The sequence below is a fragment of the Aphelocoma coerulescens genome, chromosome 4, assembly GCF_041296385.1.
Source record: "Aphelocoma coerulescens isolate FSJ_1873_10779 chromosome 4, UR_Acoe_1.0, whole genome shotgun sequence".
Classification (NCBI taxonomy): domain Eukaryota; kingdom Metazoa; phylum Chordata; class Aves; order Passeriformes; family Corvidae; genus Aphelocoma; species Aphelocoma coerulescens.
In genome coordinates this window covers 26,915,551-26,942,444 of record NC_091017.1, presented here as the reverse complement: position 1 = coordinate 26,942,444, position 26,894 = coordinate 26,915,551, and the positions used below count along the sequence as shown (strand labels likewise).

Genomic DNA, 26,894 nt, shown 5'->3' with positions numbered 1-26,894 from the left:
TGCTCTGGAAGGATGTGGCTGCTGCTGGCTCTGCTCCCTGTCCTGCAGGGCGATAGAAATGGAGGCACTTAGGAACCACCCTGAACACTGTACTCCCTGCTCCCCTGTTTCAGTCCCTACTTGGACTGGGGCTGGAGCTGTTTCTTTCCCTCGTTCTCCCCCAAACTGGCTAATTCGCCTGAACACTGCTTAGTACATGAAGAGCTGCTGAAGACATAAAACCCCATACCCAAAGCTGCTCTTCAGGAGATAGCTCCCATGCTATGTTTGCTGCATGTTTCTGCTTTGCACAGCAGCAGCGGCACCCCAAATTTGAGCAGACACACTGCCCTGTGGGCTGGATCAAAAATATTCTGAAACATGGATTTTAAAAGAAACATTAAGATTTTAGTTAAGGGATAGCTTTGTTGAAATTAGTTAAAGTAGATGGCCCAGCTGGAATTGATAAAGTGTTAATAAGTAGTTAAAGAGAGCCAGACCTGAAAGAAGTTTTTAGATGTAGGTAGCTAGTTGCCTGTCACTTTTCTATTTGTTTAGCTGTGCTTTTAACGAGAAACAGAAACCCTGATAAATAGATTCAAAGAAATGGAGACAATTTCTAATTTCCACCTCTGAGAGCCTATTCAGAAGTCACAAAAGGAGGAACTGGAAGTCCCCTAAGAGTGATTTGTATTGTCAAAAATCAGAAAGGTAGAAAGGTCAAAGTGAGGGAGAGTAGCTTTACTTCATCTTTTAAGACCACTCCCCAAATAAAGAGACAACCAACGCAATTCAAAGAACAAACTACGCATGCTTCATGACTTTCAAACTAAATACCATACGAAGAGGAGAATGGAAGGTGTCAATGTTATAAATATGCATTTGTATTTTGAATATTCAAGACCTCTTTAATTAAACAGACTCTGTGTTTGGCTAGTAATTTTGCAGTGCACATCAGGGAGCTATCCTGCACAGCTGCCTGGCACTGGAATAAACATACACTTTCTGACTCTACTCTGTTAGAGAGTATATGTCCGTCTTAGTTGGGTGTCGATATTAGATCAATACCCATATTTTGGTAAATCAATTCCTTCCAAATAGAAGGGGAAAATTTAAAAAAGCAAACAAACGTGACTCTGTTAAAGGCTTCTTGGAATAAGGAACAGAACTAGTTTGCACTCCAGTAAGGTGCAGTTGTGTTTTACACCTCAGTGGGAGGGGTACCTTAAACTGATGTTGCAGCTAAAACACTTCTCATTTGAGAAGTCAAAGACTTCCTGTGGTCTCCTTTAAATCACTGAAGCAACAACCTCTCTTAGGTTGTTCATCCCCTCTCTGCAAGCGATTCTCAGGGATGCTGATGTGTTCATGAGTGTGTTTGGGCTCGACTGGGAACTGTGTCTAATGTGGTAAATCAGAGCCATGTTCCAACCTTTGAGGCCAGGGTACTTAGTAAGATGCCAGAAGACAGGCAAGAAAACTAATTTGACTGCAAGATGGAGGGGAGTGTGCCATTCACTACTTACCACATCAGACTCATCGTCACTGATAACGATGACTTCAGGCTCAGAAGATTCGCCCGTGAGATCTATGACGACTTCTTCATCAGCTGAAAAACAGAACGTTAGAATCAAGATCAGAGATTGCAGAGGAATTAAAAGGGCTGCCAGTGCGGAGCAGGCTGAGGTTGGATTCACTGTGCCCTGGGTTTCTTTTTTTCAGGAGCACGTCCAACATTGCACTCAAGCTTTGCCCCAGCAGTCCACAGGGAGCACTACCAGCCCTGTCCTCTGAAGGGGCAGTGCAAGAGGAAGAGCAGCTGAGCCCCTCACAAGTTCTGTGGGATGTCAACAGCTATGGGAGCTTCACAGCAAGAAATGATTCATCTCACACAGGGGAATGTTTAGCACACAAAAGGAAAAAAGCAACCAACCAACACTAGAGGGGATCCTTTTTTTTTACAGTTTTACCATACTGTAGATTGTTCCCTTGAGGGATGGGGCACAGCTAAAGACAAACTTTTCCTTATCTTCATCCACTTTGGGAGATCCCAAACTCAGCTTGCCACCCTCCCCTGTGGCATCTATGGTGACCACCAGCTCATCAGAGCACACATTCAGGTGTTTGAGCAGCACTGGAGGACCTTTGCTGCAGAGCTCATCTCCCACGAGCAGCCAGTGTATTGAGCTCAGGAACAAACCAAAACAGTTGTCAGAAGGCTTGCCGTTAGGGATGCCATATCAGGTGCTTCCTAAACCCCAAGGTTTCCCTTCCTCCCCAGTAAAGGGCCTAGAAACTGGCAAAAGCACACATTCAAATGAACCCAAACCTTCCAGAGGCAACTGCTGTTCTTACCAGGCTCAAAAGCAAGTGTACCACTTCCTTCAAGGTCTACTATCTCTGCCTGCGAGGTTCCACCAGGACTGGAGGGCAGCAGCCTGCTCCGTTTCCGAGCTTGAGTGGAATCAAGCGGTCCTCCAGGGCGCTTTCGCTGATGCTGAGAGAGAACAAAGCCTTAGCATTTTCTGTGGCAGCAATATTAGCACGGCCCTCGGGTTCTGCAGCACCAATGACAGCACACGAGGATACCGAAAACACTCCCGCAAAGGCTGGAATATGCATCAAATGGTGCTATGGACCATTTTCACCTTAGCACATCGCATCAGGGAAAAGACATCGCCCCTCATCTCCTACATGTTGCCTCACCAACAAATAGCCTGTCCAATGGCTTGAAAATGAGGAGACCAGTTCCCAATTCCATCATGTTGTTACACTGTAAGCATTTCTGAACTATTGCCAGCACCCACAGAGATTCAGAACCTTCAGTATCCAAAAGCGGGAACTCACAGGAAGTTTGGAAAGATTTCTGTTTCTGTGCATTTGCTCCAAACTCTTGAATTCTTTTCTAGAAGTCCCTTGCAAAATGTTTCAAGAATCAGATTTGCATTGAGTAGTAAAGTACTTACTGAGCTCATGGTGTTTTGTGATCTAAAACCACCAGCAAAGCAAGTGGGACTAACACCAAAAAAGGAATGTCAGGGAAGAGATCCCTTATGTTCCTCCTGGTAGCCCACTGCAGATTTTTCACAGTTCCGGAAAACTGTTCTTCCAAACCTATCAGAAAAGAAGAGATCAACTATTTGGAATGCCTGTTCTCTTGAATACCCCCATGCCCCAAGACTCCCACTCTTGAGTCTCCAGTTTCTGTCCATAACTGGAGGGGAAGTCCGTGACCCCAGTACTTGAGCCCACCTGCAGCCCATCCTGCAGCCCAGACCAGCCCCTCAGCATCAGAAGCCTTTTCAAGAATTGTCTGCACTCACCTGTATAGTCAGTCCAGATTTTGGCTCTCAAAAGTCAGCAAATCGTCTTTATTCCCACCTGGGATGGAGAAGACGGATGCTCCACGTCTGCTGCGCAGCAGAGAATCCGTCAACTGGCTCAGCAGACTCTGTGTCAACAGAAGCTTGGGAGCAGGAGTGCCCCTGGCAACCGGTGCCAACATTCCATGCCCCAGTAACGGGTCTCCGTTTCGCACACCCATGGAGCTCCAGAACGCCATGGAGGCACCTCAACGATCACCTGGTTCTGCTGCCACCCCCCCGATCAGGCTGCTCAGGGCCCTGTCCAGCCTGGCCTGGAACATTCCAGGGACAGGACATCCACAGCTTCTCTGGGCAGCCGGTTCCGATGTCTCAGCACCCTCACAGCTCTGCCAAACATCTGATCCCAATCTCCCCAATCTTCTAGTCTAAAACCCTTGCCCTTCTCCCATCGCTCTCTGCCCGCTTTAGGCACTGGGAGGCCGCAGTGAGGCCTCCCCGGACCCTGCTCCTCTCCAGGCTGGACAGCCCCGGCTCTCCCAGCCTGCCTGCAGAGGACAGGTGCTCCAGGCCTCCACACATCCCCACGGCCTCCTCCGGCCCTGCTCCACAGGCACATCCTGCTGCTGCTGGGCAGAGCTGGACACAGCTCTGCACGTGGGGCCTCACGGGGCCTCGTGGGGCAGACCTGCACCTCCCTCCGCCTTCAGCCTCAGGAACCTGAGGATCACTGCAGCCCTTGGGTGGCAAAAGAAAGCCCACCCAAACACACCTGCCCAAAACAAAGAGAAATTTAAACTCTGCCTTAACCCTCCTCCTCCAGGTTTATTAGTCTGTTGCTGTTTTAACCCTTATGAGAGTGTTTTAACTTTAACCCAGGTAAACAGCAATTAAAATAAAATAAAGTTTGTGGGGTTTTTTCCAAACTGTTGGAAGTGTAGCCATTCAGATTGTTATTTCAAGTCTCTGAAGTCTTGATATTTTCAAATGTTCAACTATTCCTCTGCCAGAATTTTGTAATAGGGCTGAGGGGGTTTGCTCTGCTCCCAGGGACCGACCTGCTCTGTCACGAAAGGTAAAACAGCAAAAAACCAGAATTAATATTCAGTTTTCTTCTTGCCATGCTGCTGCTGGACCTGTGTTCAGAGGGATGGGCTGGTGCTCCTGAGAGCAACAGGGAACCCATCTCAGGCCTGCCAGAGGCAGGGCTGCTCCTCAGCCATTGGTCCCATGGGCCCTCTCTGGTGTGGGAAGAGGGGTGGAAATGCATCCAGTGCTGAATAAGGATATTTTAAGCTCATGCTTTACATGAGGAAGATCATTTCTCACAAAAATGTTTCCATTATAACTGTTGGTTTTAGGTAATTGGCAACACATTGAGTGTTTAAGAATGGGTGGGGATGACTTCCCACTTTTCTGAGTCCAGTGTCTGGGACCTGAAGCACAGGCTTGTTCCGGTCATCATATTTGCATCCTTCATTTCTCATACTTAGTGCTTTGAGACCAGTAGGAGCTGCTTAATTATTTATGTATTAAATTCATATTTGGAATTGCTTTAGCATATTAGCATTTTCATGCAAAGTATTAAATCACCTTTAGGATTTTTCTTATCTAATCCTCTGCCCTTTGGACCCAACATTTTTGGAAAGCAAAAGTGTTTAAACAGCTGAGGTTGTCTGAGTGGACTCAGTACCATGTGCATTTTGGGACAGGACTGGATGGCTTTTAGAAGAAATGTGTCATCATGGGTAAGGGACAGGGGAGCACTGAGGAAGAGGGGCAGCTTTCAGTAAGTCAAACATTTGAAGGCTCTAGGGCTTGATCTCCCTCATCCCCACTGAACAATGGCAGCAGGGGCTGGGAGACCTTTACTGTCAAGCCCAACACTTTTTAATTAAAGATCCTATTGAAAATACTTATCGCTCAATGGTGAGAGGGAGAGAAATTTCCTGCCCCTTCACTGCACATCCCAGGGAAGCTGCAAAGGCCACATTCCTGTTTCATCTCCTCCCATGTGGGTCAGCTTTGAAGCAAGGTGTAAGACCTTTAAACACCCACTGCCTTTCCATTTCAGGAAGGAAGAAGTTTTCATCTATTACCTTCCAAAAATAAAAGATTATTTATAGCCAACAGCCTAAACTAAGCCCAAATTGAGCTGGCTTGGTATACTAATCACCTGGAGGTACAGCATCAGTGTTTTGCACATGATTAGCTACAGTTTGCCAGGAATTTTTGGCAGGAGAAGACACCTCAGGGAGTGAGAAACCCAGAGTTCACTGGACAGGGGTTGTCAGCTCTGTACTCTCCCAAATCAGGGCTATCCTGAGGATCAGAGCAAGGGTCATGAAGTAATTTAAGAAGGGTGAATGTAGTATAGGATATTGTATATCAAAGTAGTCCACTGCAGGGCAATCACTGATGACAAGAAAACCTACAATGGCATGAGAAAACCTGCTTTCCACCCCAGCTGGATCAATGCTGCCTCTCTCTCTGACTCACTCTCTTTATTAACCAAAATTATTTTGATCTGAAGGTAGACAAATAACTGGATTCCACAAGGCAGCAGAGGTCCAGCGACGAGCCCAGTCCTTCAGTCCCATGACCATGGTTGTGGTTGCCCACAGGGGTCCTGCCCATGGGCAAGCAGGTTTCACTACCAGGCAACCCAAGTGAAAATGGGATGCATCACCCTCCCAGGCTGCCAGGGACATATGGTGGGTTATTAGTGGGAGGCAGCCAGACACCTGGCTTCCCACACAGGTTGGCACAGGAGCAGGTCTGCACTCTCTAGAGCAACCCTGCAGACCAGTCCCTCTAAATCCACCATAGGGATGCAGGGAAATAGCAAGGATTACCAAAAGAAGCCCCAAAAAGATTATATTCTTGAATAATGATAATTTTTACTAGTCTCACTGAGGATTGCATTTTACTTCACATGTCAAAATGTGCCTTTGCTTGACTCTAGCAATGGTTGTGACTTCAGGGTATGTTTCCTCAAAGTGCTGATGGATGGTCTATTAGAGAAATACATATTAAGACTGTTCAGAGTAAGTAAAAACATTTTTTACCCTCCCTGATGGTAGGCAGTAGGGGATGGCTTGTTCTGCAGAACAAATATGTCTCTGTCTCTGATTTCCTTTGCTCATTTTTTTCTAATACTCCTCAAAGGTTTGAAATTCTTCCACAGAGTCTACATGGTCTTGAAAGCTGAGCAAGATTTGTAGCTTGCTCTGAATCTGAGACAACATCTATGAGTGTGCTTGCAGGGAAATGGGCTTTTCAGGCAGTAACGAAATGGGGAATGTTTTTCCATATATAGCCTATGTTGCTTGTTCATACCCCAGGCCTAACACCAGGAAAACTCATTTTCGTAAATTGCTTTCTTGTGAAGGCAGGTATCATAAAGCGTTTTATACAGCGTTAGGCAAAAATCATCTTTAAGAATTGGGTCACTGTGGTAACCACTTCTTATCTCAAAATCAAATAGCCGTTATGGCTGTAATTAAACAATATATGATTTCTACTAAGAATTATTCTGAATTATAATTCATTTTCTGTCACAAGCTGGAATTATTTTTATTGCCCCCAAGGGCATCAGCATTTGATCTAATTCAGCAGTGCAAAACTTCACAGAGAGAGACTATAACCTGCTTTGAATCTACTGTCAGAAATCATGGTCAATGCCTTCAATCTCTTAAATACTTCAACCAACTCCACAAAATATCAGTAATAATTTTTGAGGAAGGCAGAAAGTAAACAAGGTCTCCTGAATCTTGTGTTTCATTGCAGCTAGCCACATGTCCTGAGCCCAGTGGTGCACAAAGGGGCCAGGGCTGCTGCCGTACACAGGTGAGTGGACAGGCCACAAATTCAGATTTTCCCTTGGCTTAAGCAGAAACTTTATTTAAAAACAATAAAAAAATATTTTGAAAATAAGAAAACCTCTCCGTTTTTCTTCCTTGGGCATTTTTACCTGTCACTTCTGTTCTTGGGATCAAGGTCATGCACAGAAACCTTGGCAGACTACTGGGACACAGTAAACATCATTCACAGGTGAATCACTGTGACTGCCTTTAAAACCATAACATAAGTAACAGGAGCACGATGCTCCACGTGGAGCCCAATCAAGCTGTTTTTCAAATAAAGGGGAAAAACCCAGCCTTGTGATTAGGTGAGCTGCACCAGCTGGCTCTGATGGGAGTTGTCCACAGGTGGCTTCAGGGAGGAGCAAAGCCCCCACTGCTAATATGAACCATTTCCAAGGGAGTAGTGGTAGGGTGGTTCTGTTCTTTCCTTCTTGGTCTGGAGCTGTACCAGGTCAGGAGGCTTTTAGCAGGACTTTTTGGTACTCGCACCTGGGAGTCCTTTTTTTTTTTTTTTTGGGTGGAGGGCTGCAGATGGTTTGTTCTCTAGCTAACACATTATGGAGCAAATATATGCCTATGTTCTATGTAAATATTAATAGACTTGTTTGCCTGAATGTTTGGTTTTTTTTTTTTTTTATCTCTCTCTCTCTCTCTCTCTCTCTTCAAGAGAGAGGCAAAACAAACATTTACTTTCCTAAAAACCTGTAAATTTTTGAGGCACTTGTTTCCCTATAATGCAGTTGTGAATCCCTGTGGGCTCCTGAGTGTTTTCTCCTGGAAGTGAATTTACTCCTTAGTGGCTGCAGTTATTCCAGAAAAAAAACATGGAAAGCCTTTTGGTGCTTAAAATGAGGATTTTTCTCTTCCTGGTCTGGAGGAGCAGTTTCCTGTGCTCCAGATGAGCAGCAATGTTAGTTTAATGAGCCATGGACTAGTATTTTTTATTCTTTTGGAGCTATTCTGGCCACCCATCTACCCCAATGGCTCTCAGTGGAAAAATATTTACAAATCATCAGGCTGCCTAAAGACTTTCAGGAAAGAACCCTGTAGAAAACCCCAGTCAACCAGAAGAACCCAAATATGTCTATGGGGCCTGAGCATTGCACCCAGGACAGTGGCAACCCTGCCTGCAGTGGCACAGCCACTGCTTGTGTTTTGGGTCTTGCACAGGGATGCTCTCAGCACTGACTACAGCCTCCCCACCACAAGGGTAACGCTGTGGGCTTTCCAGGTGAACCTTTTGAGTGGTGAATGGCTTCATTAAGCCTGGACTAATAAATAGTTTAATTTGCTGAAGCACAGCTCAACAAAATGCAGTTCAAAGGCGAGTTAGCTCCAGCATGCTGTGCGGAGGGCAGTGGAGGACGCAGGCAGTGGGAGGGCTCTGCAGACTCCTGCTGTGGTGCTTCCGTAGGCATGGAGTGACACTGAATGGAGGGGCAGCATCAGAGGAATGCCCTTTGGGAGAGGGGCATTCCTGACCCTGCAGTTTTCCCTGTCACTGCTCAGGGACAGGACTAAGTGTAAGGCGGCTCCTGTGGCAGAGGGATTAAGCCTTCTGGCCTTGAGGCATGTCTGTGGCTTTGCCCTGGGCATCCATCCCTTAGCTCCACTGCAGAGCATCAGTATTTTGACCTTTCCTCTGTTGGCTTTTCCCAGAGCCTCCCTGTTGGTTTCTCTGTTCTTCTTTGACAGCTCAAGCTAATGGTTTTGTCCCCAAACCAGTGTCTGATTTTTTTTTGTCTTCTCTCTTCAATTTTTTTGAAATATCCAGCAATTCTCCTTTTTCTCCTGAGCTGCTGCAAAAGAGTCATAGCTGAGCTGTGGTTCAAGCTATGGGAAAATATCCTGTGCCCACTCCCCACCCCAGCCCCCAGTGCAAGTAGGTTTTAGTGTCAAGCAGTGTCTTCAAGTGGGATATCATTGGCAGGGGCTGGATCTTTGCACTGCCATGAATTGTTAGCCTCCTCTGCCACCCTCATTTCTATGCTTGCTGGCATAGCCCTACCCTTAGATTCAAGAAATGAACTTGTCTGTGTTGACACTCAAGACTACACTTTTAGTTTTCAACAGAGGGTGTCTGCAGTGTGAAATCCTGCTCACTACCAAGGACGTGCTTCATAGTCCCAGCCAGTGGGGACAACAACTCCTCCCTTGTCAAGCTGCTTCATGAACAGTGGAGTTGAGATGTGCTGCAAGCAACACGAAAAAATGGTGTGTTAGTGCTGCACCCTTGAAACTGAAGAAAGGCCTTCTTTCTTTATCCAGCCTTCTTATTTTGAGCTGATCTTCCCTTCCCAACTCTCCCAGCAGCACTTGGGGTCAGAAAGAGTTTTGAGGGAGGGGACTCCTCTGCAGCACTGCAATTTTGGCAGTCCTCGTGCTGAACTCTGAGGAGCCCTTGGCAATGATAATTACTCAAGATTGCAGAGGCTATGTAATCAGAGCCATGCGAAGCTTGGAGGAGCCTACTTCAGTTTGAAGTACATTAGCCTGCTCAGAACTGGAGAGCAGAAACCAGCATGAGGCACCCTCATGCCATGAAGTGAGAAACAAATCCTGTTGTTTGAGCTGGCTACCAGGATGAGGTGGCCCTTCAGCTACCTTCTCACACTGAATTCATTTCCTCATCCTCTGGAGAGGGCAGGACACGATGGCCCTTGCCCATCAGAAAGAAGGAAAGAAGAGAGATTTGCTCACAAGACAGAAACAATACATTGCCAAGGTAGGAACCACCCATCACCTCTCTTTTGGCAAACAGAACATCAAGCAGAGAAAAACTCTCCTGAAATTCCAACATTCACTGCACTCATCCCCTACTCATTGTCCTAAAGATGAGGTAATGTTCTTAAAGGGCTTCCCTGTGCAGGAGCATCTACCCTGCAACCTGCTGGTAGAGCAGTTCAAGAAACTGGGCCTTCACGCTGCTTTTTCTTCTCAAAATGACATCCTGCCATGCTATGGCTTTCGAGACTTCTCTTAGGTATGGCAGTGGGCTGGTTAATGGGATTGGAGGAGGAAAACCAGGCTGAAAGAGGTGACCAGGAGATCCAAGTAATGAAATGTGACATCAGCAGGGTCCCTGCCTCTCAGCAGAGGTCCTTCAGCCAGGTGTACCTGTGAGGGAGAAAGAACCTATGGATGTATCTGTTCCTGGTGCCTCTGATAGCTGTTGTGTGTGAACAGATTACTTGCACTGAAAGATGAGTACCTGAATGGTCAGAACAGCCTTTACAGTTCCCTGAGTTTCAGACTTCAGAGGGGACTTGTTGGGGTACCCTCTCCTGTGTCTCCTTTGTGCCCAAAGTCTGTTTGCAGTTTCAGCCACTGCTGTATCAGTTTTACAGACACATCCCAGATTTCTGGTACCAGAATGCCTGGGCCACAGGCAACCAGGTGCTCTCTCTATAGCTGTGGGCATTAAAGCACCTGTAACTTCCTTATCCATTTACAAAAGAAGAGTTTGCTCCAGGCATCCTGGGTGGATTACTGTTGGTCTCATGGCATTTCTTTAGTTAATAAAATGCCCTCATCTGGGAAAAGCCCATGCTCTGTGACCCTGCAATGTAAACTATACATTCAGGCTGGTTTATTTAGAGAGCAGACACAAGCACAGGCCTCCTCTTGCAGCACCTTTATTCAAAGGTAGATAGTCAAAAGACATTTGCCACTTGCCTTTACTGAGGGAAGAGTCATTGTAACCACATGATGCTTCTGCTGAGAAAATTTGTAGTCTCTTGCTGTCTTCCCCTCTGCCCAAATCTGGTTTTCCCTGCTCTCACCAACATAAGTACCCTGTGCCTCTATGCTGAACAAATGCAAGAGGAAAGGGAACTCTAAAGGGTTTCCTCAGGCCAGTGTTTTCCTGCATCAAGCAAAAAAAAACCCCAACCTGTTGTCTTTTGCCACAGGGATGCAAACGGTGGTCAGAGCAAACCGGAAAATTGGGTGTGTTACTTTTGCAAGGCCTGAGGCAGCCGTGGCTGGTGTCCACGGCTTCTGGAGCAGAGGAGTGTACGCAGCTGGGAATTAGGAAATACAATAATAGTTCCTGCACTATGATGTAGGGTGTGTATCTCATTCACAGGTGCTGCTGCCCCCCCCCGCCCCCGATTCATGCTGTGCTTCTGCTACACTGAAAACTGCCCTTGCTGTTATGTAAGAGGTAACAGGATGCCAGTAGATGTATCAGTGAACTCTGAGGTTTATGTGACTGCTGGTTTTAAGATGCTTAAAGCCTATCAGGGCTGTGTTATTTTGTCTGGTTGAATCAGGGCAGTGCCTGAAGTCCCCAGGTTACTGCTCAGACCTGCTACCTGCCAGGACTGGCTCAGTTTAGTGTTGATGTTATGGAGATGGGAGTTGCCTTGGTTGTTTTGTCTCAGCAAGTTAGATCAAGAAAGCTTTAAGAGGAGTTTCCAGCAAGCTTTAGGACAAATGGACGATAGATTTAGCTCTGCTCATCTGCTGCAGTGTGGTCTTGCTATTTGGCCAAGACACCTGGGTGCTACAGCAGTGGTGGTGAGGCAGAGAGAGACATACACAAAATTCCCATCCTCAGGAGCCAAGGTGAATACAGAAGAAATACCTGAAAAGAAATTTTGCACTATCTGAGCTGCCCATTTATAAGGTAGTGATCAGCTGGGATTGCTGGGTAAATGAGTGCTTGCCAACTTCCAGGCAGGTAATTTCTATACGTGAATGAGGATGGCAAAGGCAGGTGCCATCGTTGTATACAGGCAAGAAACCAAGGGATCTTCAGGGTCTTTGAGTGGCAACTTGTCACCGCTCCAGCAAAGTTTGCATGGAAACACATCACAGTGGCTTCGTATTTACTTATCCAACAGGATTCTGGTTTTTGGTTTGAATTTTATTAGCTATTAAATGGGACTTATGGAGCACCAGACTGCATCCTTGACAGGTTGTGAACATGCGTTTTATTCACAAAACTCATTCCCCTCGTACAGCCAGGTGTAAAGGTGCTCAGGAAAGGACCAGCTGGGCTGGCAATGCTGTGCCAGTCCTCAGTGGCACTGGAACCTTTCTTCCATCTCTCTGCTGAGCACTCATCCTTTGGATGATGAGAATTCATTTTAGCCAGCTTTTTCTAAACATTGGAGCATCTACAAAAGGCTTCTCACGCTACAGTTTTTCATCCATTATATACATAGGGGGAAAATTATCCCAAATCTTATCTTTCAATGGGTACAGGAAACTACTTACTGGTCTGGTTCCCACCTCATATAAGAAGGAGGATGTGTGCAACTGGGTTTTCTCCTCATCACTGAAAAGGTGAGTTCTGTTACAGTTGTTACTGCTGTTTTGTCAGTAAGCTTTGGGCAAACAGCCTGGGAACTGCTGAACATGCCAGAGACTCAAGGCCCTGACTCATTTGTTCATCCCACTTTGCAAAATAATTTAATAGAAAATAATTTAAGTGTGGACTTAGCTGTGTTGCTGAATTGAGACTTTGGGGTAAAGTCCCTGCTGGATTCAGTTCATCTTAAGCAGATATTTATCAGAGCTTGGGCAAAGCCACTGACATTTTGCTAAAAGTGCTTCATAAAAATGCTGCTGCTGCTAACTTGGACACAATCACATAGGCATTTTGGGAAACAAATGAGTACCAATCAGTGTTGTGCTGGATGAGTCATATGGGAAAAGGGGAAAATTGGCTGATTTTGCTATTTTTAAGACAGTCAGCCATACTGATGTGAGTGGCAAATAGGAGAGCCAGGCAAAAGTCATCTATGATGGAGTCTATGATAGCCTGCTATTCATTTTGGAGGAAAACTGGCAGTAAAAAGGATCTGGTCATCAATGAGCTCCAGCAGAGTTTATTCTAATTTTGTCAAGCTGACTCCTTAATTAAATGGCTGTTTTATGGGGAACTGGAGAAGTATTGGATGTGTGGTAGCAACAGGTAGAGGCTGTCATCGCAATTCATCTATTTTTTCTGAACTCTGAGAAAACACTTTCCACCTCTGAGAGGCTCTTCTCCCAAAATCTACCAATCCTTCCCTGAGCAGACAAGATTAAAAGTGTGCATCTGGGGGTCCCCTTGTTTCTATCATAGCCACCTGCTGCTGTACCCCAGCTACAGAGGATAATTTTGCTTTTAGTTTCCAAACAGTGCCCAGACATTTTTCTTTTCCTAAGGGATAATTCAATTCCTTTTGTGAACTCATTTTGGGTCATACTGCGACTATACTTCAATCCTCTTATTAACCCCATATTGAAGGCAAGCATAGTACGATTGGAGAAAAAGAAGTACAGTTTGTTTATCTTTACTGAAGGTCTTGTTTCCTTCTCCCCATGCCCAGGGCTTTCTCTGGGTTTCAACTCAGCAGCCCCTCCATCTTAATGCTCTTCTAGAAGAGCCACAGGACATGCACCAGGGCACTTGGTGGAGCAGAGAAGAATGAACTGGGGGGTCCACAACTGCAGAGGTGCCACCTTCACAGTCGCAGCCAATTAGTATTAGTAACCTGTCACAGGTAGGTGTTTTCCAGACTCCTTGTGTGGCATGCAGTGGGTTTTTATCTGATCCCCCTGCCTAATCATGAGCAAACTGGAAAGTAGATGGCAATTATCCACAACACTAAGGGAGGCTTGGGGGGAAGGTGTTGTGCCTTTCCTTCCCGGTGCCTCAAGTGTGAAAGAAAGGTAGTGAGTCCTTGTTTACTGGGGTGAGGCAAAGCTCACAGCTAGCAGGGGTGCCCTGATCTCCAACTTGTGACTGAGAGAAAACAGCTGCTTGGAAATGGGTTTGAAAACATGGTGGTGCCTGGTTCAAAATGTCTAGCTTGATGACGTTGTGTTTTCAGGAAGTCCCAGTTAAGATGTATAACACTGGAAGATGCTTATTCTGCCTGCACTTAAGTCTTTCCCCAAACAGGTCTTGTTGATTGCTGAAGAGTATGTGTTGACATACCTGGTAGTGATAAATTTCACAGAGCTGGAGAATCACAGATGCTTTACTGCCTTTGGGAATACCCTAAGGATAATTGCATTTAGAGTTAGTATTCTTTATATATTTTACTGTCCAGTGAAAAACTCTGCTCCCTGAGGTGTGGATCCACACCTTTCTTCTGGTGAGGCAGAACTACAGTCTAATTCATTATAAAGATAATTTGGCAGCAGGAAACTCAGAGGCCCCTTGATAATATCAGGGAAACTGACACAACCTTAAAATATTTAGATTTTATTTTGTGATGGAGGTTTCCATGCAGCCTGGATTTTTACATTGCACTGCTTTTCCCCCCTGTACATCCAGGGCAGGGGATGAGGCCAGACACACCTTGGTGTTTGCTTGTAAGGCTGGGCTTGTGCTGTGGACTTGTGATGCAGAGCTGCACTGGGGCTGACAGTGCACTGCCAGCTCTTGAGAGCTGCAGCATCCCCTGAACCACTCAGCCTCGTGCCAAGATGTGTTCCCAGGGAGGCCTGAGGGCTCACACCCACCTTTAATTAACACTGCCCCATCCAGGCTTTGGATAACCTTGAGTAGTTTCAGGCCTTTGCAACTTTTACCATAAAAAAGAAAAAAAAAGGAATTTGCCAATGGAGAGGGGATGTTGCCAGGTGCTGTCCCTGCAGTACCCACTATGTGGCAGAGATGGTTTTACAAAAGGTCCTAAATCCTTCTGGGACCAGTTGCCAGGGAGCATCCCATGCAGAACATGAACCAAGTAAAAATGCAAAGCTCATCTTGCATCTGTCTTACCTTAAGAAATTCTTAGGGCACTAAGGACATAGTATTACAGTACTTGTACCTTTTTAATCCATAAGTGAAAGCGATGTGGGTTATCATATGTGGTAATGTTTGAGAGCTGAATGACAGAGCTGTCAGCTGTGGGACACTGAAATGACAGCCCTTTAAAGTGCTGTCAGGTCTTGTCAGACACTTTTACCATAACACTTATTTTAGCCTCTGGAAGACAAATCTATTGTGTCTTCCATTTCTGGGGGTCTCCTTAAAGCACTGCTATTCAGCAGTGGGATGTTTAACAAAATGGCTTTCTTGAAGCTGTCTGCACTGTAGGTAAGATCTCCTCCCTTACCAGATACAGGAACCCCACCAATGCCATAGTCAGGGGCTTTGAGCAGGGTTCCCAAGACACAGAGACATTTTCCAGGCCTTGTGGCTTCCACAAAATGCAGAGATCTGTGTGCGATGCTCTGTGATTGCCTGGTGTTTGCATGTGACCTGCTTGGGCCTGCATGGGATCCCCCTGTCTGGCAAAGCCCACCACTTCCCAGGCCCTGCCCTCTCTGGTGCAGAACAGCTTCATACAGCAGTGAAATCTGCTGGGGCTTGGCAGTGTGTTGGCCTGTGCACTCATTGGAGTGATAAGGAAAGAGGGGACACTCTCCATAATACCACCAGTGCTAAGGTGGGCTGGGCAGAACCTCGCTGCTCCCATCCAAACACGAGTGCCAGTGTTTGGCCTCGCCTTCTGCCCTCCTGTGAAAAACGAGGTTCACACTCCTGTGAGAATTTAAAGGGTTTAATATAAAGGCAATAAGAGACACATAAAGTAAAGCAAAGGGGTAATGGCTGGGTGCCTTGGCGCTCTGCCAAGAGCACACCTGATGCTAGAGGTGAGTCCTTTTTATACCATTTTTACTGTCTGTTCTTCATTCATATTAAAACTTTTCCCGGAGTATTACCGCAGGCCTGGTTCCTACGGTATAGCACCGTGTCCCGCAGCCATAGGGAGGAGGAGGAGGAGAAGATCCAGCAGGCAGGAGTTGTGCAGCAAGATTGATTTATTTAATTATTTTACAAACTCTTTTATAGACTTTTTTCTTCATAGCCTAATTGGACAAAGGGCCAGCCACCCCTTGGGGGTGATTGGCTAAAATCCTAAAACATCCATTGTCAAAATATTTTTCTACTATACCATAAACAAGACTTTTCAAGGTTGCAGGTGTCTGGGTTGTTTACATTCCCTGCTACCTCTTCTGTGAGAGAGAAAAGTCTCTCACGGACTTAGAAAATAACAAGAAAATCCTCGCTAGCAGCATTTTTGTAACTACAATTCCCCCTTTTTGTTTTATAAGATAACAACTCTACTATTAATGCCAAATAGAAATCTACATCAGTTATTAATTCTAAATATGTCCTTAAGGCTTTAACTATCTGACTCCATAACAAGAAATTTAAAGTTCAGTCTCTGCTTGTGGAAGGACCATCTGCCTGATGGTTGACATCCTGGTCATCATCAGAAGAGTCATTAGGCTGATGCTCTACATTCTGGTCACCGTTTGGATGATTGGCGTTCTGGTCATCATTCAGAGGTTGCCTGTTCTGCCTCTGGTGCCGTAGGGCAGGGCGAACGCATTTTGAAGGTAGCCACCGTATCCCAGTATCTGTGGAAACGCAAGCATACCCACGACCCCAGACGATAAGCTCATGTGGGCCTTCCCACTGGTTAGTGAGTAAATTCCACACCCAGACTTTTGCCCGGGGCAGTTGTCTGTCACCTGCAGACTGCAATGAGAAAAAATGATTCAGAATAACAGGATTATTTGAATTTTGTGGTACTGTAAGGTGATTAATTGTATACAAAGCTTTTGCTAGTCGGCTCTGTGGGGTTTCTCCATGCATTCCCCTTTTCTGTTTGTCCAAAACACGCTTCAAGGTACCATGAGTGCGTTCAACAATGGCTTGGCCAGTAGGAGAATGTGGGATACCAAAGGTATGGTCTACACCCCATAGGTGTAAAAACTGCCGTGTCTTCTCCGAGGCGTAGGCAGGACCATTATCGGTTTTCACAGAAGCTGGCACGCCCAGGACTGAGAAAGCCAATTTCCAATGGGCAATGACATCACGGCCCTTCTCTCCAGTGTGAGCAGTAGCCCACATAGCCGAGGAGAAAGTGTCAATAGACACGTGCACATATTTCAGCCGACCAAATTCAGGGATGTGAGTTACATCCGTTTGCCAAATCTGCAAGGCTTTTAGCCCTCTGGGGTTTACTGCCAAATCTGCAAGGCTTTTAGCCCTCTGGGGTTTACCCCTGCTGGCAAAGGCGCAGCGAGTCCGTGACAGTCAGCACAAGCGCTGACAATGTCGCGCGCCTCGGTTGGCGTTAAATGAAACTGCTTCTGCAGGGTATGTGCACTTTGATGGAAGAAACCGTGCGATGCCTTGGCCTGTGCAATTTTGTCAGGCTGAGGCCCTACCCATGCAGGGTTTGCCAGCATGTCAGCCCTGGCATTGCCTTCCGTTAGAAAACCTGGTAAATTGGTGTGGCTTCGAATGTGCAGAATGTAATACGGATGCACTCGAGCCTGAATTGCAGACCACAAGGTTTGCAACAGCGAAAACAGAGCCGCATTATTCACCTCCTTCAGAAGGGAACAATCTAAGCGTTGGGTGATATCTGCTACATAAGCAGAGTCAGTAACCAAATTCAAAGGTTCCTGTGAGAATCGCTGAAAAGCCATGGTAACAGCCCTTAGTTCAACTAACTGAGCAGAGTCTGACTCGGATTGGTGTGTTAATGAACCACCACAAAGGCAGTGTAGGATACTGTGCGCCCTTACACACAGTGACCCCTGCTAAAATTTGTCCCAATCCGTACACCCCAAGCTGCCAACACATCCCGTCCCCAAAGGTTACAGGAAGTGGTAGCAACATAAGGCCTAATTGTAGCTGTGTGTCCCTCTGAATCCTTCACCACCACAGGCCGTTCACTTAAATAGCTCTGTGTGGTTCCTCCTAATCCTGCAATGGCCGATCCCACCGGGGCTAAAGGCCATGAGGGAGGCCACGCAGAGAAGGAGATGATAGTTACATCAGCACCCATATCAATCAAACCTCGAAGCTGAATCCGGGGTGGTTGGGCGCTTGGCAGGACCAGGGTACATGTCATCTGTGGCCTTTGGTCAGAGATGTCTGCAGTCCAGAGGGCCTGTGGAAGTCCCGTAGATCCACTGCCTTTATCTTCCTGAATTTGTTCTACCCTGGGGACACAAGACTTAAAAGGCACTAATTTAGCAAGGCAGGTCTTTTCAGGAATAGTTACAGGGGGGTTTTGCATGGAGACCATAGCGCAAATCTGACCTTTAAAGTCAGAATCAATAACTCCTGAGTGCACTAAGATTCCTTGATGGGCAACATCAGATTTTCCCACCAGCATCGCACTGGATCCCTGGGCTAAGGGTCCATATGCATCCAAGGGAACCTTATAAATACCGCTAGAGTCTAAGACGACTGTGGCTGCGGTGTGGACGTCAAACCCGTCTGATCCGTGGGTGCCGTCTGATCCCTGGGTGCTGTCTCTAGGGTGGCTGGGTAGGCCTGTGCCTGTACCTGTGCCACTCTCTGGGGGAGCGACTGCATCGGAGAGCAATTCCCCCTCCTTGCACCCCGGTGGAAGTTTCCCGACAAAGGCCGACCATCGGCATGAGTCCGGGATCTACAGTAGCCCGTACAATGGCCTGGCCTGCCACACCTCTTGCACTGGGGGATCGGTGTGTTCTCTTTTTGGCTCGGCTTAGGCCGCTTCCGTCTTTTCACCTGTTTTGGTGGCTTTGGTTCACGACCAGAAGATGCGTGAACAGGCTGCAGGAAAGCAGCCAAAGCAGACCTTTTCTGGTTCCCAGATCCCACCTTAGCACAGGCCTCGACCATGTCTGTTACCTCAGGGTCCCCTGGTAAGGCATCTATGATTTTTCTGCACTCCTCGTTTGCGTTATCCCTCACTAACTGCCTTAATAACATCTGTCTTAACCCGTCATCCTCAACCTGCTTCTCAAGAGAAGCAGCAACTTTCTCTACAAAAGAGAGGAATGACTCTGATTTGCCTTGAACTATTTCAGTATATCGCTTTCTGGGCGCAGACAACTCTATGGTTTTCAACAGGGCAGCCATGCCGACCTGTTGAGCTTGCTGCAGGATGCTAGAGGGCAAATTACCCTGTAGACTGGGATCAGAGAAGGGACCAGTCCCCATCAAAGCATCCACTCCTGCTGTCTGTCTAGGATCAGCAGCAGGGAGCTGCATATTTGCTAATGCAGTCTTGCCGGCCAGCTTTCTCCAGGTTTTCTCAAAAACTGTAAATTGTACAGGTTGAAATAGAATTTGACCTAAGTGTCTGATATCAAATGGAGAAAGCAAATCCGTATTTATCACCCTTATTATCTGCATAACCTCAGCAGAACCTAGTCCATATTGTGCCACCTTGGATTGGAGGTCCTGGGCAACTTTCCAGGCAATTACCTCATGCTTGTCATGCTCCCCTGAATCTGGGAGAGCCTTATACACTGGGAAAGCTTGGATCTCCCCTTTAGGGGAAGCACTACCATCCTGAACTTCTGGCACCGCCTGTGGATGGAGTGTAACAGCTCCCCGGTTACCCCCAGAATCCTCAGATCTATATGGCATTCCAAGGATTTTTAATGACCTCCAGTCACCCTCCTCCAATGCTCGCATCTTAAGGGACTCTAAGAAGCGATTGTAATGCGTCGGACGCACTGTTACTGTGCAGTCCTGAAAGGTCCAGGGGCGAGACCGGCGCAGCCTTTTTCTTCGCCGCGCGGCTACAGCCGCCTGACGACCTGGGGCCAGCACCTCATCTGCCTCACTGCCTGACGAGGAATCATCAGGCAAAGGCAACTTTGGGGTGCTGGGAGTGAACAGAAATTTACGTGGAGGGGCACTTTGGCTAAGTTCGCTAGAGGCAGAACAGACAGGACAGACTGCAGCTGGCTGCGCGGCAGTTTTTGCACCAGTTTCTATACGGGAGGCCGTCTCGGCCAGCCCCGACCGAACTGGTACTGGAACTGCTGCCGCCGTCTCTGAGGCTACAGCCGCTCTCGGCGCCGCCGCCTCTGGCACAGCAGCTGCGTTCGGCGCGGTCGCCGCTGCCGCTGCTGTTTCGCGCTCCCCAGCCGCGCCCGGCGCTGCTGCCGCTGGCCCGCTCTCGGGGGTCGCTCTGGGTGCCGCTGCCCCTGCCCGCTGCTCCGCAGCCGCCGTCTCTGGCCGCGTCTCCGCAGCCGCTGCCGCTGCCGGGTTTTGCCGCGGCTGCGCCGCTGCCGGGTTCGCCGCCGGCCGCGCCGTTTCTCGGCTCGGAGCCGCGTCTCCCGCGGATGGCGGGGGGGGCGCGGGCGGCGCTGGTTCGGGCATTCGCCGCTCTAACAGGGTGAGGAGTTCCTCCATCCTTCGGGATAAGTTTGGCAGCTCCATCAGCAAAGGCAAATGCTGCACTAAGAGGTCGATGGCTCGGTTCTGCGACTGCGCAGAACAGTCCAGCGCCAGGGAGGGCAGCGGACCACACCCAGGGAGTCCCGGGGCAGGCACGCCCGGCGCTACGCCGGCTAAGAAGTTAGATCCAGGTCCATACGGAACCGAGCTAGGAGCCTCTCTGGGCATCCAAGTGGCTAAGCCGCTGATCTGAGGCACTGGATAAGCCGTGGCCGCTGCCCAGCCGACCGGAAAGGCAGGCTGTGCGCCCTCCCGCTGCTCTGACCCCCCCGCCTCTGGCGGCGCGGGGTTCCTGGGGGCTGCGGAGTCCTGCGATTGTGCAGGGTGAGCCGTCGCAGGCTCTGCCTGTGGAGCCGGGGGGGTTTTCCTGAATCCATTATCATTTTCCCTGGAAACCCAGTCAACGGGGCCCCCTTCGGACGTTCCTCCGTCACTCATCACCGAGATAGACGAGCCAGCCCTGCTATCACAGTCAAGGTCTATCAGCAGGATAAATAATGAACGCCAGGTTTTGTATAATTCTAACGCTGCTGAGTCCCCAGTCGGGAGCTCCTGTCGGACAGCGCATCCGAGTTCCTGCCATAAGGCAAAGTCCAGGGCAGTATCTCTGTCCATGGAAATCCCTTTTAAAGTAGCCCAGTCTAATAATTCCCGAACTGAGTTTTCAGGAATGGAGGTGCGCAATATGCTAAACACACCTTTCCAGACCAGCATCGCAGCTTCGGTTTGTGAGCCGCTGTTTGCCATTTCTCAGTTCTGTCGGACCTCCCGGTCCTGGGGGGCAAAGGGGAGCAGCGTACCTCTAGAGGGATTCGGCTTGGCTCGCAGCAGCAGGACACGTCAGAGAGTGCAGATCACGTCGGGCAGCACCAAATATTACCGCAGGCCTGGTTCCTACGGTATAGCACCGTGTCCCGCAGCCATAGGGAGGAGGAGGAGGAGAAGATCCAGCAGGCAGGAGTTGTGCAGCAAGATTGATTTATTTAATTATTTTACAAACTCTTTTATAGACTTTTTTCTTCATAGCCTAATTGGACAAAGGGCCAGCCACCCCTTGGGGGTGATTGGCTAAAATCCTAAAACATCCATTGTCAAAATATTTTTCTACTATACCATAAACAAGACTTTTCAAGGTTGCAGGTGTCTGGGTTGTTTACATTCCCTGCTACCTCTTCTGTGAGAGAGAAAAGTCTCTCACGGACTTAGAAAATAACAAGAAAATCCTCGCTAGCAGCATTTTTGTATCTACACCGGAGCTGTTCTGCATGGCCACTCCTTGGTTCCGCCTTTTTAGAGCATGCGTAGTCTTCTGCCTTGTGGTTTTATTTCTCGTGATTCTTGGGGTTGGGCCCGCTAGGCAAGAGTCGATGGTAGGGTGGATCTCTTAATTCTCCAGACAGTCAGGGCTGATTGCAGCTTTGGGCCTCTTCGTCTCTCCGGGCAGAGCGGGGATAGCAGCTCTCGGACTCACCTGGCCGCCCGTTCTCCGGGCAGAGCAGCCTTTGGGCCCTTTTGCTCCCTGGACAAAGTGTTGATTAGCAGCTCCTTGGGCCTCATCCTCTGTTCGCTTGGAGGTTATCTTACTTGTTCACACTTGCTAACATTCTTGCTAAAAAGAGAGAAAACTACATCCACACAGCAAAAAGCATTTCTAACATTATATAATATCGACCTTTATACTTTGCGAGAAGCCAATATAATATATGTTTAGAACACTCCCTTCCTCCATGTGGAAGTTGAGCCGTGGTCTTCATCTCAGTGCCAGTGAAGGGCCTGCTGTGTTTTGTATGGGGGGGCAGCTGGGGTGTCCCATGCCCTTTCAACATCTGATGGATGCAAAAAGTGCAAATGATCTGCCTAATCCCACTGCTGGCTCCTCTCCCACGGGAAGAGCCCGGCTCCTTGCCAGCTGGAGGAGGTTTGGTGCAGTGTGGCAGTGCCACAGCAGAGCTTCCCCTAAAGCTGCCCACGCCCATTAAGTCTCCATTACAGGACCCTGAATTCACTCTGCAAATGAAAGATAATGTCTCCTGAGGAAAATAAACTAAAAGCAGGGAAGGGGATTGACAAAACAAAAACAACTCTTCCTACTGCAGTAGCACTTGCAATTAAGAACAAAACGGAGCAGGAGGCTTTGAAGCTTGACTTTGGGCAGAAAGAAAAGGCCCTCTCCGAGAGCCCTGGGTTTCTGTAGGCACAGCACAGCGGCTGCTGTCTTCATTTTACGTCAGAGCGTTAATGCTGTTGTTTTGCCCCTGGTATCAACAGAGCTTGCCTGGTAGGTGGGTGGGGTATTGGGATTTATATTGTAGACAAATTCAGGAAAGCTTCAGCCCTTTTTTTCTTTTTTTTCCTTTTTTTTTTTTTTTTTCCTAAGAAAGCTTTTGAAAGTCCACTGGGGACCCCTAATGTTCAGCTACTGCTGAAGCAAGCGCTTCAAAGCCAGAGCTGCACAGCTTTTTTAGCCATGTATGGGTTTGATCATTCTAGTGGGCTTTTATTAGAGGCAATAACACTCCCTTCCCTCTGCTAAAAGTCATTTTTCTGGGAAGCTCTGAGAGCTCCTCAAAATGTTTGGTAAAACAGTATTTCTATGGTCAGAAAACATGCCAGCCAAATCAAGCCAGGACAGCCCTGGAGATGCTTTGGGAGGCAGAAACCTCTTAGCCACCTGCATAGCAGGCAGGATCCCTCCCTGCCCTGAGCTGTGGCAGCAGACACACCTTACATGCCCAACAGAAAAGTCCACAGAAGAAAAGTGGATTGAAGAAATGGTTATTGTAAAAGGGGTTGGGAGGAGTAACCCTGTGGAGATTTTTAAGGATGTCAGTGACAGACTGTGTTAGCCCTCCATAAACTCCCATTGCCTAGTCCCTATTCCCACACATCTCCCCATGGCTGCCTCCTTTGCCCCCCAAAAAAATCTCCACTGACCACTTTCTAATGCCCGTAATGAGTTAGGCAGCCTCCACTGATGCCTTTAGTTTTAACTTTTATATTTTTCAAGTTCTGTGCTGCTTGGTGTGTGACTCTGAAGTTTCTTGTAGCCTGTTAATTTCTGCTCTCTCGTGCTAGGTAGACATAACAAAGCCTCTCCGGCCCTTCTTTCCAAGGACACCAAGCCTGTCCTAGGCCCAAAAGTATAAACCAAAGAGCCGCTAAGGGGGGGGCAAGCTGAGGGGAAAACTGAAGCTTTAATTGGAGAATTAACCCTGATATGCAAATGAACCAAACCTATAAAAGAGTGAAGAACTTGTGACCTGTTGTCCATCTTGAGAATAGCTTCAGGCTCCCCAGGGGGTACCTTCGAAGGCCTTTCAAATAAATACCTACTTTTATTCCCTTACTCCTGTCTAGTCTCTGTTTCTGGGAGGCCTCTTAAGGCATCACCATGACCAAAACCTACAGTCCTCCCATTGCCTTCAGCCAGGGCAGACGGGAATTGCTGTTACCACAGGGGTTTTTCTTGGTTTCCTAGTGCCTCCGCTGGTGGGACTAAATAGGACACACGGATACCTCCACAACAGCCTGGTTTAGAATTTTTTCTGCCAGATTCCTGGAGTCAGCTTTTGTCTCTCTTATGACAGGAATGTGTTGTCTTTCCTAGACCAGCATTAATGTAATTCTAATTTTGCCTCTCAGCCAAAGGCAACAGCATGGTCATTTACTGGGAGAGTCACACCAAATGCACTTGGAAGTCTGGGCAGAAAAGTGTTAGAAATGCAGCTGGAGTAAGTTACCTTCCTCTCTTTCATGTCTCCATCCCTGATTCCAAGTAAATCAGAAAAAATCGTGCCTTCTGTGAGGAATGAGACAACTCTTTGTAGAAATTAAAACAATTTATTAAAACAGAAAAATTGAAAAATTGCAAAAACTAACAAAATATAAAAATTTGGGATCCTAGTGGCTCAAGAGGTATGCCCCAGGAGCGCAGGGATTCAGGAACTTTAGGCTTAAGGCAGCTCTGAACCTCAGGTAGAGAAAAAAAACTTGCAGTGCTAGGCTGGTCAAAAAGAAATATATATATTTCTAAAGGCCCCTGAAAAGGAGTAGGTTTCTCCAGCACTGAACTTAGCAAGCTGGAGGGGAAGGGAAAGTGAGAGGGCGTGTCTTTCTTTTGCTCCCTTTTATAGCTTTTGCTCCGCCCACAGTCCGCCCACAGTCCGCCCCTTTGGTTTAAGGTGATTGATGTTTTCCCTTTGACAGATTATCTCTGACCACCAATGGCTCCTCCTTGTCAGAGGGGTGGTATTAGCTGAGATAAGAGTCATGGAGCTTACGGGGGTATGGCTATGGGGGCTGGGCTGTTTGTTGCAACTGGGGTTTTTAAAATCTGCCTTGAAACCAAGGTACAAGTAAAACATAAAAAAATACATCCAACACATCTTAAAACACTTGTAAAAGTATACAGTAAACACAGGAAGACCATAAAAACTTGATCTGTGTACCTGGGCTGATGGGTTAATTTTAACATTCAATTTAAAAATATTAAGCTCAAATTAATTAAAGCACTTAATATGCAAAGACCAAGCACAAATAGGGATTTCATGTATGACACCTTCTAAGTGGTTTCCAACATAATGAAAGTCAATTAGAGTGATGCAAAAGGAGCTGATAACTGCAGGTTTTCATCACTGACTCCGTGCTAAATATCTGCACTGTGGGGTTTGCAAGGAAGTAAGGGTGCATGGAGAGGAAAGGATGGGGTTTTTAAAAGCACTTAAATTACCTCTAATTAGCAACACAACTGTAGTCAAAACATAATGTGAGGATAATAAATTGATATTTGCATAATGGAAATACTACCAAACTGTACTTCAAATAAGATGAATTAGATTGTAATTAGAGCTGTGTTTTGGGAAAGAAAATCCTTCTAATTGCCTGAGTACAGGCAGTGCCAAGGAGGGGAGGGCTGGCAGCTGCCAGGGAGGTTCAGCCAGTGCTGTCTGGGACAAGTGCCCCACAACTGGGGGCCATTCCCTGAAGAGGGGACAGGGTGCCCACACCTACCAGGAGCCAGCACAGCCATGGCAAAGCAGGTCTGGGGAGAAAAAGGGAAAATGCAGGAGGAATGTGTATGTGTGCACTCTCAGTCATCAACTGCAAAACCATGAACTGAAAGAAAATCCAGGGTGAAATTGTATGGACAGCAATTAGGGTGGGAGGCACCTGTGTCTCAAGGGCAGGTGGTGCAAGGGTAAAAATGCAAGCCCTGATCCTGCAAATTGCAGGAAAACAGTGAACATCTTTTTCTGGTAAAATCTTATCTCCACATTGAGTTGCAATGGCTTCTTCCTGCTGCTGTTTTATAACTGACTTTATTAAAGTAAAAGTTGTTTTCTTTATGTTGAATCATATGCAAGGTTGCTTGTGATTTATTGTCCAGCTCTTACTGATCTTTATTACAAAAGAGGCCACCTGGAGAGCACTGGTCACTCTCCCATTGTACAAGACCATGTACACCAATAAGGAAATTACAGCTGATACTTTATATTCCAAAACAGCTTTTTTTTTTTTTGAGAAAGCAAACAAAAGAATTATACCTTGTCACTGAAGCGAAGGCACCTTGAGGCTGGATTGTTGCCTGCTAGCTGCAGAATCTTATGGTTGGTGCTAATGGCCATTTTGGTGCTGGGCAATGACATTGTTCAGGTGGAAAAACTGATGAGCATACAAAAGCCTGCTGTCTCATTTCGGCTGGGGGACAGAAAAAGATGATTTCTTAAGTCCTGTGTGTACTGGGTTTGTGTGGCCATATTTTGATAGTGAGGGGGCTATGGGATGGCTTCTGTGAGAAGCTTCCAGAAGCTTCCCCCGTGTCTGACAGAGCCAATGCCATCTGGTTCCAAGACAAATGTGCCACTGCCTAAGGCTGGCCCACTCAGGAATGATAGTAATGCCTTTGTGATAACATATTTAAGAAGGGAAAAAAAAGTTATTGGACAGATGTAATTGTAGCCAGAGAAGGGAACTTTTCATGCACCCCATGAAAAGGGACCACACTGGAGCAGTTCATGGAGAACTGTCTCCTCTGAGAGGGATCCCACACTGGACCAGAAGGACTCCCCTCCCTGAGGTGGAAGCAGTGACAGAAACAGTTGGGCTGAACTGACCATAACCCCCATTCCCCATCGCTCTGCACCACTGGGAGAAGAGGAAGTAGAGCCACGGAAGGAGGGAGGGATGAGGAGGAAGCTGGTTTTAAATTTTACTTTTCATTATTCTGCTCTGATTTTTTTAGTAATAAATTTAATTAATATCCCCAAGTTCAGTCTGTTTTGGTGAGTGATGGCTCCCAGTCCTTATCTCAACTCATGACCCTTTTGTTATATTTTCTCTCCCCAGTCCAGTTGCAGAGGAGAGTGACAGAGTGGCTCTGATGGTGTCTAGCATCCAGCCAGGGGCAATCCAGCACACTGTGAAATGCAATGACCCTGCTCACCAGGCTCTCAGCATATTTGCTCCTCACATACTTAGGTTAGTACACCTTAGCTCACTGAGGTAGTGCCT

At 47.2% G+C, this 26,894-nt stretch overlaps 1 long non-coding RNA gene across 2 annotated transcripts; it reads left to right on the top strand.

Annotated features, from left to right (window-relative positions):
- Window positions 1–7,490: 7,490 nt before the first annotated feature.
- LOC138109575 (uncharacterized) lies at window positions 7,491–13,664 on the top strand. 2 transcript variants are annotated; one of them, XR_011150613.1, is made up of 3 exons: window positions 7,491–7,619; window positions 12,380–12,460; window positions 13,492–13,664. It is a non-coding gene; the product is annotated as an uncharacterized lncRNA (long non-coding RNA). The 2 variants fall into 2 exon arrangements; XR_011150612.1 differs by lacking the exons at window positions 12,380–12,460; window positions 13,492–13,664 and adding an exon at window positions 8,943–10,043.
- The last annotated feature ends 13,230 nt before the right edge of the window (window positions 13,665–26,894 follow it).